The sequence below is a fragment of the Panulirus ornatus genome, chromosome 61 (assembly GCF_036320965.1).
Source record: "Panulirus ornatus isolate Po-2019 chromosome 61, ASM3632096v1, whole genome shotgun sequence".
NCBI classification, from domain to species: domain Eukaryota; kingdom Metazoa; phylum Arthropoda; class Malacostraca; order Decapoda; family Palinuridae; genus Panulirus; species Panulirus ornatus.
Genome location: NC_092284.1, coordinates 11040361 through 11061331, shown reverse-complemented (window position 1 = coordinate 11061331; position 20971 = coordinate 11040361). Strand labels below are relative to the sequence as shown.

The window sequence follows — 20971 nt, the reverse complement described above, 5'->3', positions numbered from 1 at the left end:
GATTTTGCAGGATGTGGCAACACTGTTATACGTGGATGGCGAGCATACCACGCCTTTGCAACCCTGGATGTGTGAAATGGGCTATTATCTTGGACGAGGTAAAATGGCTGCGGCTCTGGAAACGGCATAGCCCCCACTGAAGGTAGCAAGACCTCCTCCAGTATCTCAACGTATCTAGGTCCGGTCAACTGGCCAGGCCCGACATCCACCAATTCACCGACACCAGCACCATGGATCCAACCAAATAGTCCTGCACTGACGCGCCCACTCCTCCTGCTACCCACCACATGTGTCTCGTATCTGGTTATATAAAATGTATAAAATTGCATAAGACATTGTGTCTTACTCGTATTAGTGCAACTGATGCTGCAATATAGATTAAGATAATAACTAAGTAAATTAAAAGATATCAACTAACAATATATAATAGTTATTCATTATGAAATCACATCGTAAATGGAGATTATTGCTACAGTAGTTACATATGCCGTATAAAGTGATCATGATCACTGTTATTCACTTAAAAAATAATGACTGTGCATAACTAAAATGTAATACTGCAGCACAACAGGACGTTTCAAGCAGCAAACGACTGTGCTGGCCGTGGCACCCTGGTTTCAAAGCACTTCCGGAACGGTTGTTCATGTTGGCCTCACCAGAAATTGTCATTATAAAATGGAGAATATGTTATATAGCATAACCTGTGTGTGTGTGTGTGTGTGTGTTTCTGAGAGAGAGAGAAAGAGCTAACCTGGTGTTAGGATGTCGCCAAACATGTTTGTTTGCAGGAGGACCATCGCTGCAGAAGGTTTTTTCATCACAAAAGATGACGTTCTCCCAAAACTGATGTGGCTTGTCCGCATACTCCAACGCATACTCCACCCTGCTCTCCATGTTTGCCTCACTTAACATAGGTTTTGTTGCTGGTATGCGACCACGTAGCCCATCAGAGTGATGTCTGTTTCGGACAGTTTGAGTGGTGCACTGCAGACCAAGAGTATCCCGAATGTTGCTAGCGGGCGTGAAGGGGGCAGCAGCAATGACAGCTGCTATGGCCTAGGGAAAGGATGACATATTGCAAATATAACATGTGATGTGGTCGGCGAATCCATCGTGCTACGGTTGACCGGTGAATACCAAGACGTTTCCTAATTTCAGAGTCGCTGTAGCCCTCATTATGAAGCTGTAGAATAGCTTCACGTGTCTCTTGTGAGGTCTCCATGGTAAAATTAGATATACCACAAAAACAACCTTTCGACATTGGCTCGCAGTGAACTATACCCGCGCTGTTTCATTGTTTCAAAAATATGTCACATGTCTCATTACATTTTCTGGCTGGACACGAAATGGCGGTGTAAGATAACCTTTATGGACTGCCACGAACCCGGGTGTGCTATAGAATAATACAATATCAATAGGAAAACATATTCTTCCCAAATTACACCTATACAATATGAAGCTATTGTGTTTACCTCGCATATAGCTGTGTGTGTCTCACAGCTATATTACACACACCAATTTAAAAGTAGGAGTTCGTACTGCCTTGTATGATGTAATTTTATTGTTAATGGTATAATGCCGCTCTTGTGGCACGTAACTTCCATGGGTTTAGCATAGGACTCTGGAAACCTGTGGCTTCCAGGCACGTATACCAACCCTACCGGCATGATACAACAGGTAGGTCAGTGATCATTACAGACGTCTTCAGACCCCCTCTGCGCGATAGTTTTTTTTGTTGTGTGTACGCTAGGGTTGGCTGGCCAGGGAGCGGCAGCTTGTCTACTGGATCGCACTGAGGTATGTTAGGGTCGGCTGGCCAGGGAGCGGCAGCTTGTGTACTGGATCGCGCGATGAGGTAGGCTAAGGTGAACCGGAGTGACGAGAGGCTGGTGCTCAGAGGTCGTATGATCACTCTCCTTGATAATGTTTTGTCCATACGGGTGGTGGAGAGCAGTAACCTTAACAACTTAATGGAAGTTATGAGTGTCTGTGAAAAGGAGTGGGGGAAATGGCAGCAATAATGAAGGCTGCATAGAGAATGAGGTCCCTGCGTCAGAGTTTATTAGCAGCCAAATACTTCGGGTGACTATATTTGATTATGGCTAAACCTTGACAACAATGAAGTAGGCAATATATCTGGAAATATTATCACATTACTGTAACCACAATTTCATACTAAAGATATTATGTAGATTATGTAAAAGTTGTGAAATTAGGTTTATAACTATCTCAAATTGATAATTGAAATTGAAATGTTCAATTTAGGCAACCAATTGTATCCATTCCCTGTGAACATGGTTGTGTTTTATTGTTTGGCAGAGAGAACAGGAGCTGCAAAGGTGACCTCCCTCCAGCGAACGTGATGGGCATAAGACGTCTCCCCGTTTAGCGACAGGCGAATATTACACGACAAAGGAACACACCACAGAACTCCAGCGAGGAATGAACGCCTGAGGGAACAGCACACATCCCGAGCGAAACTCAGATTCTGGTCTGAAGCAGTGTTCACGGAGGTGGTGTGTGTGTCTCCAACTCTCATGGCAAGGTTCACTTCTGGAGGAGGAACTGTACCAGGCAGGAAGTTAATGATTTGTTGCTGTTCAAAAATTTCGAACGTCGTATTTATTGTAATAAGAAATTCATGCAGATACCCAAATGTTAATGATATACTGTTTATACAACACAAATGATATAAATCCTGTCGAACCAGTACAATAAACGTTAAAATTATACAATGTTCCACAGGCACAAATGACCGAGCCAACATGAGCGAGGAGGCCCGTACATGTCACTTTACCTACTGCATCTAGAGGAAAGTGACATTACATGGCCTGGGTGACGTTTTCCACATTGGAGGTCGCTTTACTGCAACCACTGTCGCAGTAACTGCTGAAGGAACGTTTCTTGCCGTCTCTGCGGGAGAGGGGTTTACCTCTCCCTGCCGGGCATGTCATTTCTATTAGCGACAGGTTCCCCGTCCACACTGCTCGTGTTCTTGAACGCTGGTCCCTAGGAACAAGACACCCTACAGCTCCTGGACTAGGCCAGCAAAGGAGTGGACCTCATTGTCATTGAACATATTTGGGCAGAAATGGCGTACACCTGGCCACCAGGAGACGAGAAGTGTAGCCATCAACTACTGAACCACGTCCACGCCCTTCGGGAACTCTGCAGGCTGGACAGGGTATTGAATTGTACCTAAAAGTTGGGTTTTATTTATCTCTGGAAATTGATAAGTTTATTATTGCTTAGTATACATTAGTGTCAATAATAAGCAGAGGACAATGTGTACTTATACGATATGTAGAGGAAAATATGTGTATGTAATTTATTCACGTTATGGAGGGTTGTTCTTGCCCAGTTGTGAATTAAATGGCAGCCACCAACATTTTTGTTTGTCTCTCCAGCTGTATGAATCTATGATCGAGTGATAACGATTACAATAAGGTATTTGATCTTTTGTTTGATTTTGTCTATTGTTTTTAAGCTGTATTAAAGGCAAAACATTCCACCAACACATAGCAAAGCACCAGTGTGATACGATCGAAGAGTCGTCAGTAAAGAGAAAGAAATCAATGATTTGAGTATCGGCCAATTTTAATGCTGACGAATGATGGAGTGTATCCATGTCCTGCTTACGAGAAGGACAAACATAGTGATAGGAGTATCCAAGTGAATATCATAATGGGGAAATCGTGCGGCATAATTGTAACCTATTTCCATAATATCAGCAGTGTTCAGTTAAGTATACACCTTGCTGCTCAGATACTAAACCGTACTACAGCAGCACTTGGTTCAGTGGTTTGCATTAGCCACCTGCAGCCTTCTCCTACCTTCAGCTTGATAGATATTACACCCTCTCTAACTGAAATGTCTGAGGTACATTTTAATGGTTAGGATGATGAATGAGGATGAATGTCACTAGACCATCGTAGAAGTTGATGGTATAGAGATAAGTTCTACTTTCATCCACAGAAGATAATGATACTATGTATAGTTGTATACATGTACCACAGATATCTATAGATAAGCATTGCTCTTACCGTACCAAAAACACAAAAGTTATACGAAAGGATTGGAAGCAAATTGGAAGCAAATATTATACGAAAGAATTGGAAGCAAATAATGTTGAAACAGTGATTATAAGAGGCATACTGTGTGCTAATGTTTAAGAAATTTTGCTGAGAAGAAATGTAGATACAATGTGGATCTATGTGCTCCCAACAGTGAGAAGCATACAAATTCTCAGTGGAATAAGGGTAATAACAGAAAAGAAATACAGAATCTTGAACATTTTTCAGAGATACAAAAGAATATTTTATAGGAAATATACAAAGATGACTAAATACTTTACTACATCTCTTATCATAAAAACAGTATTTATTTCTCATACAAGAAGTTCTCCATACGTTTTCAGCAATTGAAAATATGCATGTACATACAGTCTATCATAAGGTGGGAACAAAATGTGTTCTGATATATACTAATCAATACTGTTTTGCACTAAATGAATATCACACGATCAATTGTTTCCTTTTATCACAATACTTAAGAATGAGGTGACATGTAAGAGTATTAGGGAAATCTAAATTACAATAAATTACCAGTACAAATTCAAGAAAGGAAAACGAAAAAAGAAAATTATGATCTTGAGCCTTGAAGAAAATTCTGTCATTTAACAAAACGTCAAGTTTATATTGAGTTTTCCCCATTGCTAAAGCAAAACATAACATTTATACCACATAAAAGTAGAACAAAGGACTTTATTCCTTGCAGAAATTATGGCAGATCTGACTAGCTTACAATTACCTTTAGGTTTCCCGTTTTCTTTGGTAGTTAAGGTGTATATTTCCCGTTTTCTAATAGTTTTTAATCGACCTCCAGATGGCGTTACTGCCAGCATCACAAGAATCAGTATGTCAAAGTCTTTAAGTTGCGCTTCTTTGTATGTGTTTATCGCTGAGCTCGGCCGCCATTTGCAGTCTTATTTGTATCGTCTCCCAAGACGGACGTGTTCTTACGCTCTGTATTTAAAGTCTGTGTTGCCTGATGTCGTAGCGTCTACTCGTCTTTTCGGTAAGTCAGACTTTGCTTACCACTATGGCAATGTTTCTGTGCATTTTTCCTTGACAAGTGGGCTTCCATGAGCTTTTATTCCGCGTATCAATACGTTGGAAGGATTACACAGCTCCTAGCTAGGATGCCATTTTGGGTTCGTTTAGAATGCCATGATCAACTCTCTACTTTCAGCCTTTCTATCTTCAGTTACCCTTCACTGCTTTCTTCGGATTATTTACATATATCTAAATTTGATGTATGTTTACTAATGTTAATTATATGTGAAGTGCTGCTTCCGGTAGCCTTGTACGTTCGTGTTTTAACTGTAGTCTTTATAGAGGTGTTTTTCACTCGGTGCAGTGTTTATAAAGTGATTTTTAAAAATTAATGCAATATTTTGCTATTTGTCCGTATGCTCAGGGCTGGGATCAGGATAAACATACAGAGAAACGCCAGTCAGGCAAGCCACCACTGATCCCTAGCGGTGGTAGCCATAACTACATGCGCAGTGACATTGCGCAGGGCAATGTGCAGTCGTAGTTGTTCCGACCACAGTCTCGTACCAGCTACTGACCTGTACGGAGCTATTGCCGGTCTTTCAGAGCTAGGTTGTAGCTATTCCTCCCTCTGTTATCGCTACCCTTGCTTAGTTTTGTAATTTTTTTGAAAGTTATTGTTCATCAATATCTTTTATAAGGTTGTTCTATGCAAAATCGATCTTTCATTGACGGTTGTCCGCAAGAGAACTCCGCTTGGCCTTTGTGCGACCGGCTCCGCCTTGAAACTTTTCTGCATAAAACAATTGCCCGATCTTTCTTTTTTCGGGATACTTAGTTTTTTTTTTCCACTATCTGGGGTGGTTTGGCATTCCAGATTTTGAGGTTAGGCCCCTTTAGGATGGACATAGGTAAGCCATCCACTGCCCCCGTAGGGGGTAGTGGTAACGGACGCTTCCATAAAAAAGAAGAAACGCTGATTTTGTGTTGACCCATACGACCAGAGCAACGACTCTTGCTTCCCTCAGTCTCTTCCTAATCAGAAACGTCATTGATGGTTGGTTTGGACATGTTGAAACGATTAGGAAACTGGTTAGTGGTGATTTGATAAGTCGATGAAACAGGTAGCGGAGCTACTTAAGTTGACGAAGTTACATATTCATGACGTGGTCTCGATACCGGTTGCCATGAATTCATGCAGTGGAGTCATCTACTGAACTGATGTCATGGATATGTCAGAGGACGACATTGTGAAGGAACTAGCAAACGACGACGTTATCGCTGCCTGGCTCATTACCAAAGTTGATTGCTCCATGAAAAAGAGGTTTTATTTATAGCCAGGTTAATGAGTCATGGGAGACGATTGGCTGTAACCACTGGTGAATGACTGGTCAACTATAGGTGAACATGGTGGAAGTGTGGCCAACTCTGTAGTTCCTACTGCAAGAAAGATGTAGAGTAAAGTAATTCGTCTGGAACTTTGGTTTATGTTACGATTCGTTCAGGCAACAGCTTTTAATTGCTCACAGCCTTTTGGAACGTCTGACCCCTCCAAATAGGTTATTACAGTTATATGGTTGTTTGCCTTAATTAGCAGTAGAGCTCAACATGGGAATAATGACTACCTACCTTTTGTATTTGCAGTATACAAACAATAAGAGACCAGCTTTTGAAGCTCCTTTTACTGGTAAATGATGACATACAATTGCATCTTGTTTACCCTAACGGTTCTCAGATCAAGAATTGTAAGGATAACATTGCTAGCGAGAGGCTTTTGTCCTTGCAGTTGCCACCAATTTGAAGCATATATTTAAAGATGGATGATAATAGATTAAACTATAATGTACTCATAATTTCAGATCTATCATGACCCACACACAAACATTGGTAGATGTTACATATAATATTTCTTAATTTAACTTAAGATCAATAGAAAAATATGCCTTAATGTGTTCAAGCTGAAAGGAAAATTAAGACACCGTTCATTTCCAGAATTCCAGTCAAACAACGGGTTGGATATGATGACACTACGACCACCGTCGAGGACCACCCTCAGTCGCCTGCTGACGTCGCAAGAGAGAGGGAGGAAGCCGTCATGAGAGCAATCAAGTCTCTTGCCTCAAGGAGGGAGGTACCTCCTCCACGTGTAAGTTTGATAGTGGGGTAAACCTTCGTCGAGTCAAGGAGGGTGGTACCTCCACCTGCGAGTTTGATAGTGGGGTAAACCTTCGTCGAGTCAAGGAGGGTGGTACCTCCACCTGCGAGTTTGATAGGGGGTAAATCTTCGAGTCGAGGAGAGTGGTACCTCCTTCACGTGTGAGTTTGATTACGGGTAAACCTTCGTCGAGTCAAGGAGAGTGGTACCTCCTTCACGTGTGAGTTTGATTAGGGGTAAACCTTCGTCGAGTCAAGGAGGGTGGTACCTCCTTCACGTGTACGTTTGATAGGGGGTAAACCTTCGTCGAGTCAAGTAGGGTGGTACCTCCTTCACATGTAAGTTTCATAGGGGGGTAAACCTTCGTCGAGTCAAGGCGTCAACCACCGACATAAATGATTGACATGACGGTATGTGGCAGACTGGGACCCTTCCTGTGACTTGTGTCACGATTGGGAGCATTTGGTTCCTCAAGGAGCGCTATACTCTCATGGTATTGTTAGCCGGGAGACCATGATCTTGTGTCGGAGAGTGAGTTCCCGTAGCACCCTAGGGAGGGAGGGAGAGAGAGAGACATCAAACCCGGCGCGATGCAGTAAGACTGTTGCGTGTTAGCGAATGACTCGCTCGTTATGTGTCATGCGTCTTCGTCTGTCTTGGAGTGATCCGCCGCCGTGTATCAGGATGGGACGTGCCAATGCGCCAGGATATGAGGTGCAGACGCATGTCAGTTGGTGAGATCGTCGTTTGAGTAGGGAGTTGTTGTTTGTCATTGTTGAAGGGGGGGGGGGGAAAGAGAACCTCTCGTCGTGTGCCAGAGAAAAACAGACCGCCGTGGTAAACTATCGTACATCGGGGCATGAGCCCACGACGTGTGGTCAAATCGAAACCACTGACTTCTGTCAGGGAGTGTGTAGCGTTCCTCCACCGTCAAATAGGAAGCCGCCCTTGTGTACCAGGGAGTTAGTGGGAACAGTTTGTCCTAGAGTGAGGTGCCAACATGTGCTAGAGAAAGAGCCAGAGAATCTCTCAGTGTGAGCAGCCATTCTTTGCCACGGGAGTTTGTTAGGAAGTGAGCAGCGGTTTTGTTTTGTCGCCACTGTAGTAGTGTGAGGTAGGAAGCCAGCCTTCTGCATCAGGGAGTTAGTCATGTATTGTTTCATGGTGTGAACTACCCACGTATGTTAGACAAAACCACCGACGTCTTTTTACCTCTAAGGCGTGTGTGTCAGGCAGGAAGTAATCGTAACGGAGTTAGGCCATGTAGTGTATCTGGGAGTGAGCTACCGATGTGTATCAGAGACGATGCCACCGACGTCTATCAGGGAGTAAGCAGTGTTTTTAGTGTGTCAGGTAAGAAGCCATACTGTTGCGTGTCAGAGAGAGAGGATCGAATTTGGTTTGCCATGAAGTGAGCTACCGACACACGTGTGTTAGAGACGAAGCTCATCGATGACTGTTGGAGAGTAGGCAAAGTTTTTGAGTTCGTCGAAGTAACGTGTGTTCAAGTAAGCTACCGACGTGTATCACAAACTGAGCCACCGACGCCTGTCGAGAGTGAGTAACGCTTTCTTTTCACATTTGTAGTGTGTAAAGCAGGAAGCCGCAATGTATGTATAAACGAATTAGTCGAAGTAGATTGTCGAGGAATGAACCAACGACGCCACACTAAAGCGTCCCTTTAGGGCATTTGTTATAGCTAATGCCAGACGACTATTTTCCACTTGCATGGTTTATGGGTCGTCAAAGTAAAGCTTTACATTCAGTCTTTTATTTTGGCTAACGGTAGACGGTTTTATATAGGTTTTGTGGGACACATATGTGAGTCGTCGAATTAAAGTTTTACTTGAGGAAATTTCCTCTGGCTAACACTTGTGCGTGTTACACGTTGGTGACTTTACTCTGGCTTCGCAAGACAATTTCATTTTGCTGTTGAGGGCAACACAGGTAATCAAAGTAAAGCCTTACTTAGTTTATGCTGAACAATGCCAAACGATATTTGGCAGTTCTATCGAGCTCCACAGGTCATCAAAATAAGCTTCACTTTGGGAATTATATATTTTTGGTACATGACTGGCGATTATATTTAGCTTTTAGGGAGTGATATGAGCTTAAGGTATTAGTCGGTAGGTTATGTGTTAGGGAGCGAGTTGCCGTAGTCCCCCAAGGAGAGAGCCACTGCAGGGGGTGGTGGTGGCTGACACCCTACTGTCAGGGAGTGAATCGCCGGCATGTGTCGGGCTTCATTGTCAGTCTTGGAGTGCGCTGACGTCCTGTGTCAGCAAAACACGGACTAACACGCGCCAGGCTGTGAGATGCTGACGTATGTCAGCTGGTGAGACATCATTGGAAAAAGCGGCTCTGATGTTACAGTCGTTCTTGTTTAACAAGGAAGGAATACCTTACGTTTCTCAGAGAACAAGCCGTCGTAGTGCACTGTCGTACTTCAAGACGTACGTACATATATGTATACTCGTCAACAAGATGCCTTGATTAGGGCATTCAGGTGCCCCTGCTGCCTTGGACATCGTAGGAAAATTAAATCGATCACAACAGTTCCCATACGTGTCTTGGAAATTCCCGTCGACAAAGGTTGTTTTGGGAAATACCGCATTAAAAGCAGGACGAGCATATTGCTCATGTTTTAGTCTGGTCTGTTGACACACTTCTGTTGATGCTGTGTCCACTTATTATTACACGTTAGGGAAGTACTATAAATACATATGGGGTCATTGAAAACCATCGGCGAAATTCCATTTTCTATGTTGAGTGTGGTAAATGGTGATATAGGTTGGTAGTCCTGGCTATGGCCGTCCTCGGAGATGTACTATCTATAATCGCGATAAAAATATATTTCCATCGTCGAGAACAAAATATATTCTTGAGATCACATTTTGTCTCAGTCGTGGTTTACCGTAAACAGACAAACAAGTAAAATATTGTTTAGAAATGTATTCTTAAGATCACATTTTGTCTCAGTCGTGGTTTACCGTAAACAGACAAACAAGTAAAACATTGTTTACAAATTGACTGACGTCAGAAGAGTCGGAATATATTATAAACGTGGACGACGTCTGAATCCGAATTGTTATATTGACTCTGACTTGGACGGACTGACATTCAAAATATGTACTTTATTATGCAACAACAGTAATTTTCCTACATAAACGTTTAGTAACACACGCATGTAGCACAATTACATGGAATATTAGTAAGTATATAGTCAAAAATGAATGTTACAAAACGGTAAAAGGCCATGCAAGTCATTTCATTGGATTGAGACAACACCTTGCCATACAATAAAGCCCCGCTTCTGCTTCGAGATGGCGGAGGAACGCAGTCATTCCGAAACCGAAGATTACGATGTTTCTGGTTCATACGTTCATTTCCTAGGTTGTTGTGGTGAGTGACAATATCGTGTTGAGGGTTCCGGGAAGTGTAGTGGTGGAGGAGACTTCAGGAGACTAGAGAAGAGGTAAGGTACTGGTCACTGAGGGTTCCGGTAAGTGTAGTGGTGAAGGAGAGGCTTCAGGAGACTAGAGAAGAGGTAAGGTACTGGTCACTGAGGGTTCCGGTAAGTGTAGTGGTGAAGGAGAGGCTTCAGGGGACTAGAGAAGAGGTAAGGTACTGGTCACTGAGGGTTCCGGGAAGTGCAGTGGTGGAGGAGAGGTTTCAGGAGACTAGAGAAGAGGTAAGGTACTGGTCACTGAGGGTTCCGGGAAGTGTAGTGGTGGAGGAGGCTTCAGGGGACTAGAGAAGAGGTAAGGTACTGGTCACTGAGATACTCGGGGTAAAACCCAATTTGCTGACACAAGTCTTGTGGTGGTGGAAAGGTGAGGATATGTGGCCACAGGTGACAGGTCGCCCGGCTCGGTACCTGCCAGCTGGCTTCGTGCTCACGGCTCGGAGTTGAATGATGTTTGCATAAACAAAGGTCTTTATTTCTAGCCAGGTATGAGTAACATTTGGAGATTAATAGTTAGAACTATTCTATAGAACTAGACCCAATGTAGAGTGAGTGGTGAACTAGAGTTAGGTGTACTTAGTATAATTAGCACAGCTAAAAAATGTAGAAAACCTATGAACTCTGTAGACAGACACTTCGTAGTATATTACTCTTCACTCAGATGACAGCTTATGATTATTCATCCCGGAATGTGTAACCCGCCATTCACATTATCACAGTTAACATGGTTTTGGTAAAACTTTTTTTTTCTTTTGGATTTCCAACATACAAACAGTAACAGACCACCGGGTCCTTTTGAAGCTTCATGTTTCCAGGGAAAGAAATTAGAAATCTGCTGTAAGAGTTCGCCCCACTGCCAAATATCCCTTATACGTGGCCACTTCATGCGTTATCACACCAGCAGACCACAAAAATAACGGTACATTTCCATTATGATCATGTACTTCTGGGGATGTTAGGTAAGATTTTCATAGGCTGTGGTCGGCTTTGCGGGGAGCTACTGCACTGGGTCACAGTGAGGTAGGCTAGAACAAGCAGGTGAGTGGTGGCTTCTGTATTGGATCATGGTAACGTAGGGTAGCTTCGGTCAGCCGCGAAACGGTGGCTAGTATACTGGATCACGGTGAGGTGTCCCAGAAATTGGCGATGAGAGTTGTAGCTACTTTACTGAGTTATGGTGAGGTAGGCTAGGGTCGGCTGCCCAGGGAGCAGCAGCCTGTCTACTGGATTGCGTTGAGGTAGGCTAGGGTCGGCTGGCCAGGGACTGGCAACTCGTCTACTGGATCGCTTTGAGGTAGGGTAGGGTCGGCTGGCCAGGGAGCGGAAGCTTGTCTACTGGATTGCGGTGAGGTAGGCAAGGGTCGGCTGGCCGGGGAGTGGCAGCTTATCTACTGGATCGCATTGAGGTAGGCTAGGGTCGGCTGGCCAAGGAGTGGCAGATCATCTACTGGATCGCGTTGATGTAGGTTAGGGTCGGCTGGCCAGGGAGCGGCAGCTTGTCGACTGTATTGCCTTGAAGTAGGCTAGGGTCGGCTGGCCAGGGAGTAGCAGCTTGTCTACTGAATCGCGGTGAGGTAGGCTACGGTCGGCTGGCCAGGGAGCGGCAACTTGTTTACTAGATCGCGTTGAGGTAGGCAAGGGTCGGCTGGCCAGGGAGCGGCAGCTTGTCGACTGGATTGCGTTGAGGTAGGCTAGGTTCGGCTGGCCAGGGAGCGGCAGCTTGTCGACTGGATTGCGTTGAGGTAGGCAAGGGTCGGTTGGCCAGGGAGCGGTATCTTGTTTACTGGATCGCGGTGAGGTAGGCCAGGGTCGGCTGGCCAGGGAGCGGCAGCTTGTCTACTGGATCGCGGTGAGGTAGGCTTGGGTCGGCTGGCCAGGGAGTGGCAGCTTATCTACTGGATCGCATTGAGGTAGGCTAGGGTCGGCTGGCCAGGGAGTGGCAGCTCGTCTACTGGATCGCGATGAGGTAGGCAAGGGTCGGCTGGCCAGGGAGCAGCAGCTTGTCTACTGGATCGCGGTGAGGTAAGCTAGGGTCTGCTGGACAGGGAGTAGCAGCTCGTCTACTGTATCGCGGTGAGGTAGGCAAGGGTCTGCTGGCCATGGAGTGGAACTTCGTCTACTGGATCGCGGTGAGGTAGGCTAGGGTCGGCTGCCAGGCAGTGGTAGCTCGTCTACTGGATCGCGCTGAGGTAGGCAAGGGTCGGCTGGCCATGCATTGGCAGCTTGTCTACTGGATCGCGATGAGGTAGGCAAGGGTCGGCTGGCCAGGGAGTGGCAGCTTCTCTGCTGGATCGCGGTGAGGTAGTCTAGGTTCGGCTGGACAGGGAGTGGCAGCTCGTCTATTGGATCGCGTTGAGGTAGGCTAGGGTCGGCTGGCCAGGGTGTGGCAGCTCGTCTATTGGATCGAGATCATGTAGGCAAAGGTCTGCTGGCCAAGGAGCGGTAGCTTGTCTACTGGATTGCGTTGAGCTAGGCTAGGGTCGGCTGGCCAGGGAGTGGCAGCTTATCTCCTGGATCGCATTGAGGTAGGCTAGGGTCGGCTGGCCAGGGAGCGGCAGCTTGTCTTCTGGATCGCGGTGAGGTAGGATAGGGTCGGCTGGCCAGGGAGCGGCAGCTTGTCTTCTGGATCGCGGTGAGGTAGGATAGGGTCGGCTGGCCAGGGAGCGGCAGCTTTTCGGCTGGCCAGGGAGTGGCAGCTTTTCGGCTGGCCAGGGAGTGGCAGCTCGTCTACTGGATCGCGTTGAGGTAGGCTAGGGTCGGCTGGCCAGGGAGCGGCAGCTTGTGTACTGGATCGCGGTGAGGTAGGCTAGGGTCGGCTGGCCAGGGAGTGGCAGCTTATCTCCTGGATCGCATTGAGGTAGGCTAGGGTCGCCTGGCCAGGGAGTGGCAGCTCGTCTATTGGATCGCGTTGAGGTAGGAAAGGGTCGGCTGGTCAGGGAGCGGCAGCTTATCTACTGGAACGAGTTGAGATAGGCAAGGGTCGACTGGCCAGGGAGCAGCAGCTTCTCTACTGGATCGCGGTGAGGTAGGCTAGGGTCGGCTGGCCATGGAGTGGCAGCTCGTCTACTGGATCGCGTTGAGGTAGGCTAGGGTCGGCTGGCCAGTAAGCGCCAGCTTGTCTACAGGATCGCGGTGAGGTAGGCTAGGGTCGGCTGGCCAGGGAGCGGCATCTTGTCTACTGGATCACGTTGAGGTCGGCTAGGGTCGGCTGGCCAGGGAGTGGCAGCTAGTCTACTGGATCGCGTTGAGGTAGGCAAGGGTCGGCTGGCCAGGGAGCGGCAGCTTGTCTACTGGATTGCGTTGAGGTAGGCTAGAGTCGGCTGGCCATGGAGTGGCAGCTTGTCTAATGGATAGCGATGAGGTAGGCAAGGGTCGGCTAGCGAAGAGCGGCAGCTCGTCTACTGGATTGCGTTGAGGTAGGCTAGGGTTGGCTTGCCAGGGAGTGGCAACTCGTCTACTGGATCGCTTTGAGGCAGGGTAGGGTCGGCTGTCCAGGGAGCGGAAGCTTATCTACTGGATCGCGGTGAGGTAGGCTAGGGTCGGCTGGCCAGGGAGCGGAAGCTTGTGTACTGGATTGCGCTGAGGTAGGCAAGGGTCGGCTGGCCGGGGAGTGGCAGCTTCTCTGCTGGATCGCGGTGAGGTAGTCTAGGTTCGGCTGGACAGGGAGTGGCAGCTCGTCTATTGGATCGCGTTGAGGTAGGCTAGGGTCGGCTGGCCAGGGTGTGGCACCTCGTCTATTGGATCGAGATCATGTAGGCTAAGGTCTGCTGGCCAGGGAGCGGTAGCTTGTCTACTGGATTGCGTTGAGCTAGGCTAGGGTCGGCTGGCCAGGGAGTGGCAGCTTATCTCCTGGATCGCATTGAGGTAGGCTAGGGTCGGCTGGCCAGGGAGCGGCAGCTTGTCTTCTGGATCGCGGTGAGGTAGGATAGGGTCGGCTGGCCAGGGAGCGGCAGCTTTTCGGCTGGCCAGGGAGTGGCAGCTCGTCTACTGGATCGCGTTGAGGTAGGCTAGGGTCAGCTGGCCAGGGAGCGGCAGCTTGTGTACTGGATCGTGGTGAGGTAGGCTAGGGTCGGCTGGCCAGGGAGTGGCAGCTTATCTCCTGGATCGCATTGAGGTAGGCTAGGGTCGCCTGGCCAGGGAGTGGCAGCTCGTCTATTGGATCGCGTTGAGGTAGGAAAGGGTCGGCTGGTCAGGGAGCGGCAGCTTATCTACTGGAACGAGTTGAGATAGGCAAGGGTCGACTGGCCAGGGAGCAGCAGCTTCTCTACTGGATCGCGCTGAGGTAGGCTAGGGTCGGCTGGCCAGGGAGTGGCAGCTCGTCTACTGGATCGCGTTGAGGTAGGCTAGGGTCGGCTGGGGGGGAAGCGGCAGCTTGTCTGCAGGATCGCGGTGAGGTAGGCTAGGGTCGGCTGGCCAGGGAGCGGCAGCTTGTCTACTGGATCGCGTTGAGGTCGGCTAGGGTCGGCTGGCCAGGGAGTGGCAGCTAGTCTACTGGATCGCGTTGAGGTAGGCAAGTGTCGGCTGGCCAGGGAGCGGCAGCTTGTCTACTGGATTGCGTTGAGGTAGGCTAGAGTCGGCTGGCCATGGAGTGGCAGCTTGTCTAATGGATGGCGATGAGGTAGGCAAGGGTCGGCTAGCGAAGAGCGGCAGCTCGTCTACTGGATTGCGTTGAGGTAGGCTAGGGTTGGCTTGCCAGGGAGTGGCAACTCGTCTACTGGATCGCTTTGAGGCAGGGTAGGGTCGGCTGTCCAGGGAGCGGAAGCTTATCTACTGGATCGCGGTGAGGTAGGCTAGGGTCGGCTGGCCAGGGAGCGGAAGCTTGAGTACTGGATTGCGGTGAGGTAGGCAAGGGTCGGCTGGCCGGGGAGTGGCAGCTTATCTACTGGATCGCATTGAGGTAGGCTAGGGTCGGCTGGCCAGGGAGTGGCAGATCGTCTACTGGATCGCGTTGAGGTAGGTTAGGGTCGACTGGCCAGGGAGCGGCAGCTTGTCGACTGTATTGCCTTGAGGTAGGCTAGGGTCGGCTGGCCAGGGAGCAGCAGCTTGTCTACTGAATCGCGGTGAGGTAGGCTACGGTCGGCTGGCCAGGGAGCGGCAACTTGTTTACTAGATCGCGTTGAAGTAGGCAAGGGTCGGCTGGCCAGGGAGCGGCAGCTTGTCGACTGGATTGCGTTGAGGTAGGCTAGGTTCGGCTGGCCAGGGAGCGGCAGCTTTTCGACTGGATTGCGTTGAGTTAGGCAAGGGTCGGTTGGCCAGGGAGCGGTATCTTGTTTACTGGATCGCGGTGAGGTAGGCCAGGGTCGGCTGGCCAGGGAGCGGCAGCTTCTCTACTGGATCGCGGTGAGGTAGGCTTGGGTCGGCTGGCCAGGGAGTGGCAGCTTATCTACTGGATCGCATTGAGGTAGGCTAGGGTCGGCTGGCCAGGGAGTGGCAGCTCGTCTACTGGATCGCGATGAGGTAGGCAAGCTTCGGCTGGCCAGGGAGCAGCAGCTTGTCTACTGGATCGCGGTGAGGTAAGCTAGGGTCTGCTGGACAGGGAGTGGCAGCTCGTCTACTGTACCGCGGTGAGGTAGGCAAGGGTCTGCTGGCCATGGAGTGGAACTTCGTCTACTGGATCGCGGTGAGGTAGGCTAGGGTCGGCTGCCAGGCAGTGGTAGCTCGTCTACTGGATCGCGCTGAGGTAGGCAAGGGTCGGCTGGCCATGCATTGGCAGCTTGTCTACTGGATCGCGATGAGGTAGGCAAGGGTCGGTTGGCCAGGGAGTGGCAGCTCGTCTATTGGATCGCGTTGAGGTAGGCTAGGGTCGGCTGGCCAGGGTGTGGCAGCTCGTCTATTGGATCGAGTTCATGTAGGCATAGGTCTGCTGGCCAGGGAGCGGTAGCTTGTCTACTGGATCGCGATGAGGTAGGCAAGGGTCGGCTGGCCAGGGAGTGGCAGCTTCTCTGCTGGATCGCGGTGAGGTAGTCTAGGTTCGGCTGGACAGGGAGTGGCAGCTCGTCTATTGGATCGCGTTGAGGTAGGCTAGGGTCGGCTGGCCAGGGTGTGGCAGCTCGTCTATTGGATCGAGATCATGTAGGCAAAGGTCTGCTGGCCAGGGAGCGGTAGCTTGTCTACTGGATTGCGTTGAGCTAGGCTAGGGTCGGCTGGCCAGGGAGTGGCAGCTTATCTCCTGGATCGCATTGAGGTAAGCTAGGGTCGGCTGGCCAGGGAACGGCAGCTTGTCTTCTGGATCGCGGTGAGGTAGGATAGGGTCGGCTGGCCAGGGAGCGGCAGCTTTTCGGCTGGCCAGGGAGTGGCAGCTCGTCTACTGGATCGCGTTGATTTAGGCTAGGGTCAGCTGGCCAGGGAGCGGCAGCTTGTGTACTGGATCGCGGTGAGGTAGGCTAGGGTCGGCTGGCCAGGGAGTGGAAGCTTATCTACTGGATCTCATTGAGGTAGGCTAGGGTCGCCTGGCCAGGGAGTGGCAGCTTGTCTACTGGATCGCGCGTTGAGGTAGGCTAAGGTCGGCTGACCAGGGAGGTGCAGCTTCTCTACTGGATCGCGCTGAGGTAGGCTAGGGTCGGCTGGCCTGTGAGTGGCAGCTTGTCTACTGGATCGCGCGTTGAGGTAGGCTAAGGTCGGCTGGCCAGGGAGGTGCAGCTTGTCTACTGGATCGCACTGAGGTAGACTAGGGTCGGCTGGCCAGGGAGCGGTCATCTCGTCTACTGGATCGCGCGTTGAGGTAGGCTAAGGTGAATCGGAGTGAGGAGAGGTTGGTGCTCAAAGGTCGCATGATCACTCTCCTTGATAATGTTTTGTCCATACGGGTGGAGAGCAGTAACCTTAAAAACTTAATTTAAGTTATGAGTGTCTGTGAAAAGGAGTGGGACATGGCAGCAATAATGAAGGCTGCATAGAGAATGAGGTACCTGCATCAGAGTTAATTAGCAGCCAAATACTTCGGGTGACTATATTTGGGTATGGCCACGCCTTGATAACAATGAAGTAGGCAAAATATCAAGAAATATTATAATCATTATTGTAACCACAATTTCATACTAAAGATATTATGTAGATTATGTAAAAGTTGTGAAATTAAGGCTTATAACTATCTAAACTTGATAATTGAAATTGAAATTTTCAATTAAGGCAACCGATTGTATCCATTCCTTGTGAACATGGTTGTGTTTTATTGTTGGCAGAGAGAACAGGAGCTGCAGAGGTAACCCCCTCCAGCGAACGTGATGGGCATAAGACGTCTCCCCGTTGAGCGGCAGGCGAATATTGCACGACAAAGGAATACACCACAGAACTCCCGAGAGGAATGAACGCCTGAGGGAACAGCACACATCTCAAGCGAAACTTATATTCTGGTCTGAAGCAGTGTTCACGGAGATGATGTGAGTCTCCAACTCTCATGTCAAGGTTCACTGCTGGAGGAGGAACTGTACCAGGTAGGAAGTTAATGATTTGTTGATGTTCAAAGACTTAGAACGTCATAGTTATGGTAATAATAAATTCATGCTGATACCCAAATGTTAATGATATACTGTTTATACACAACAAATGATATAAATCCTGCCGAACCAGTACAATAAACGTTAAAATCATACAATGTTCCACAGGCACAAATGACCGAGCCAACATGAGCGAGGAGGCCCGTTCATGTCACTTTACCTGCTGCATCTAGAGAAAAGTGACATTACATGGCCTGGGTGACGTTTTCCACATTGGAGGTGGCTTTACTGCAACGACTGTAGCAGTAACTGCGGGCGAGGGGTTTACCTCTCCCTGCCGGGCTTGTCATTTCTATTAGCGACAGGTTCCCCGTCCACACTGCTCGTGTTGTTGAACGCTGGTCCCTAGGAACAAGACACCCTACAGCTCCTGGACTAGGCCAGCAAAAGAGTGGACCTGATTGTCATTGAACATATTTGGGCAGAAATGGTGTACACCTGGCCACCAGGAGACGAGAAGTGTAGCCATCAACTACTGAACCACGTCCACGCCCTTCAGGGGAACTCTGCAGGCTGGACGGTGTATTAAATTGTACCTACACGTTGGGTTTTACTTGTCTCTATAAATTGATAAGTTTACTGTTGCTTAGTATATATTAGTGTCAATACGCAGAGGACAATGTATACTAATATGATATGTAGAGGGAAATATAAGTATGTTTATGATTTATTCACGCTGTTTTGGAGGGTTGTTCACTCCTAGTTGTGAGTTAGATGGCGGCCACCAACATTTTTGTTTGTCTTTCCAGCTGTGTGGAATAATCAACGAGTGATAACGATTACAATAAATGTTTGAACGGTTGATTGTGTTTGATTATATGTCTATTGTTTTTATGCTGTATTAAACGCAGAACCTCCTACCAACACATGGCAACGCAACAGTGTGATACGAACGAAGAGTCGTCAGTAAAGAGAAACAAATTAATCATTTGAGTATCGGCTAACTATACTGCTGACGAATGATGGAGTGTATCAATATCCTGCTTACGAGAAGGACAAATCCATAGTGATAGGAGTATCCAAGCGAATATCATAATGGGGAAATCGTGTGGCATAATTGTAACCTATTTCCATAATATCATCAGTGTTCAGTTAAGTATACACCTTGCTGCTCAGATACTTAACCGTACTACAGCAGCACTTGGTTCAGTGGTTTGCATTAACCTCTTGCAGCTTTCTCCTACCTCCAGCTTGATAGATATTACACCCTCTCAAACTGAAATGTCTGAGGTACATTTTGATTGTTAGGATGATGAATGAGGATGAATGTCACTAGTCGACCATGGTAGAAGTTGATGGTATAGAGATAAGTAAGATCTACTTTCATCCACAGAGGATAATGACACTATGTATAGTTGTATACATATACCACAAATGTCTATAGATAAACATTGCTCTTACCGTACCAAAAACACAAAAGTTATATGAAGGAATTGGAAGCAAATATTTCAGTATGATGTTGAAACAGTGGTTATAAGAGGGATACTGTGTGCCAATGTTTATGAAATTTTGCTGAGAAAAAAAAAAACTGACATACAATGATAGACCTGTGTGTTCCCAGCAGTGTGAAGGAAATAAAATTTCATTAGAATAAGGATAATACATCGAAAAGAAATACAGAATCTTGAACATTTTATAGAGATACAAAAGAAAATGTTATAGGAAATGTACAAAGGTGACTAAATACTTTACTACATGGCTTACTACATATACAGTATGTATTTCTCACGCAAGAGGTTTTCCACACGTTTCCAGACTGTTAGCCTTTGTTATTGTATTCTCTATTACTGCATGCACGTGTGTATGCATGTACATACAGTCTACCATAAGGTGAAAATATGTTCTGATATATATCTATCAATACTGTATTGCACCAAATGAATATTACAAGGTCATTTGTTTCCTTTTATCACAATATTTAAGAAGGAACTGAAATGTAAGAGTATTAACGAAATCTAAATTACGCTAAATTACCAGCACAAACCGAAGATAGGCTCAGGACTTATATACATAACTACCTATTCATATTAACACCAGTAAAACGAAAATAAGAAAATGATGAGTGGTTCTTGAAATATGAAGAAATTCTGTCATTTAACAAAGTGTCCAGTTTCCATTAAGTTTTTCCATTGCTAAAGCAAAATAGAACAAAGGACTTCACTCCCTGCAGAAATTATGGCAGATTTGAATAGTTTACCTCTAATTTCCCCGTTTTCTTTGGTAAAGGTTTATATTTCCCGTTTTCTAATAGTCTTAATCACCCCCTCCAGATGGCGTTACTGCCAGCATCACAAAAATTAGTATGTCAAAGTCTTTAAGTTGCGCTTCTTTGTATGTGTTTCTGGCTGATCACAGCCGCCATTTGTAGTCTTATTTGTTTCGTCTCCCAAGACGGATGTGTTCTTACGCTCTGTATTTCAAGTCTGTGGTGCCTGATGTCGTAGTGTCTACTCGTCTTTTCGGTAAGTCGGACTTTGCTTAGCACTATGGCAATGTTTCTGTGCATTTTTCCTTGACAAGTGGGGTTTCCTTGAGCTTTTATTCCGCGTATCAATACGTAGGAAGGATTACACAGCTCCTACCTAGGATGCCATTTTGGTTTCGTTTAGAATGCCATGATCAACTCTCTACTTTCAGCCTTTCTATCTTCAGTTACCCTTCACTGCTTTCTTCGGGTATTGATTGAGAGGGTGAAGGCATGTACAGAGCATCAGATTGGGGAAGAGCAGTGTGGTTTCAGAAGTGGTAGAGGATGTGTGGATCAGGTGTTTGCTTTGAAGAATGTATGTGAGAAATACTT

At 47.2% G+C, this 20971-nt stretch overlaps 1 protein-coding gene across 17 annotated transcripts in view; it reads left to right on the top strand.

The window, feature by feature from the left end:
* LOC139767396 (uncharacterized) overlaps positions 1–20971 on the top strand; it is an 800841-nt gene that overhangs the window by 774623 nt on the left and 5247 nt on the right. For 3 of the 17 annotated variants that reach the window (XR_011717095.1, XR_011717104.1, XR_011717109.1), the window contains exon 4: positions 2746–3430. The gene's annotated coding sequence lies outside the window, so the exon portion shown is untranslated. The other 14 variants (XR_011717080.1, XR_011717079.1, XR_011717110.1 and 11 more) reach the window with 12 other exon arrangements.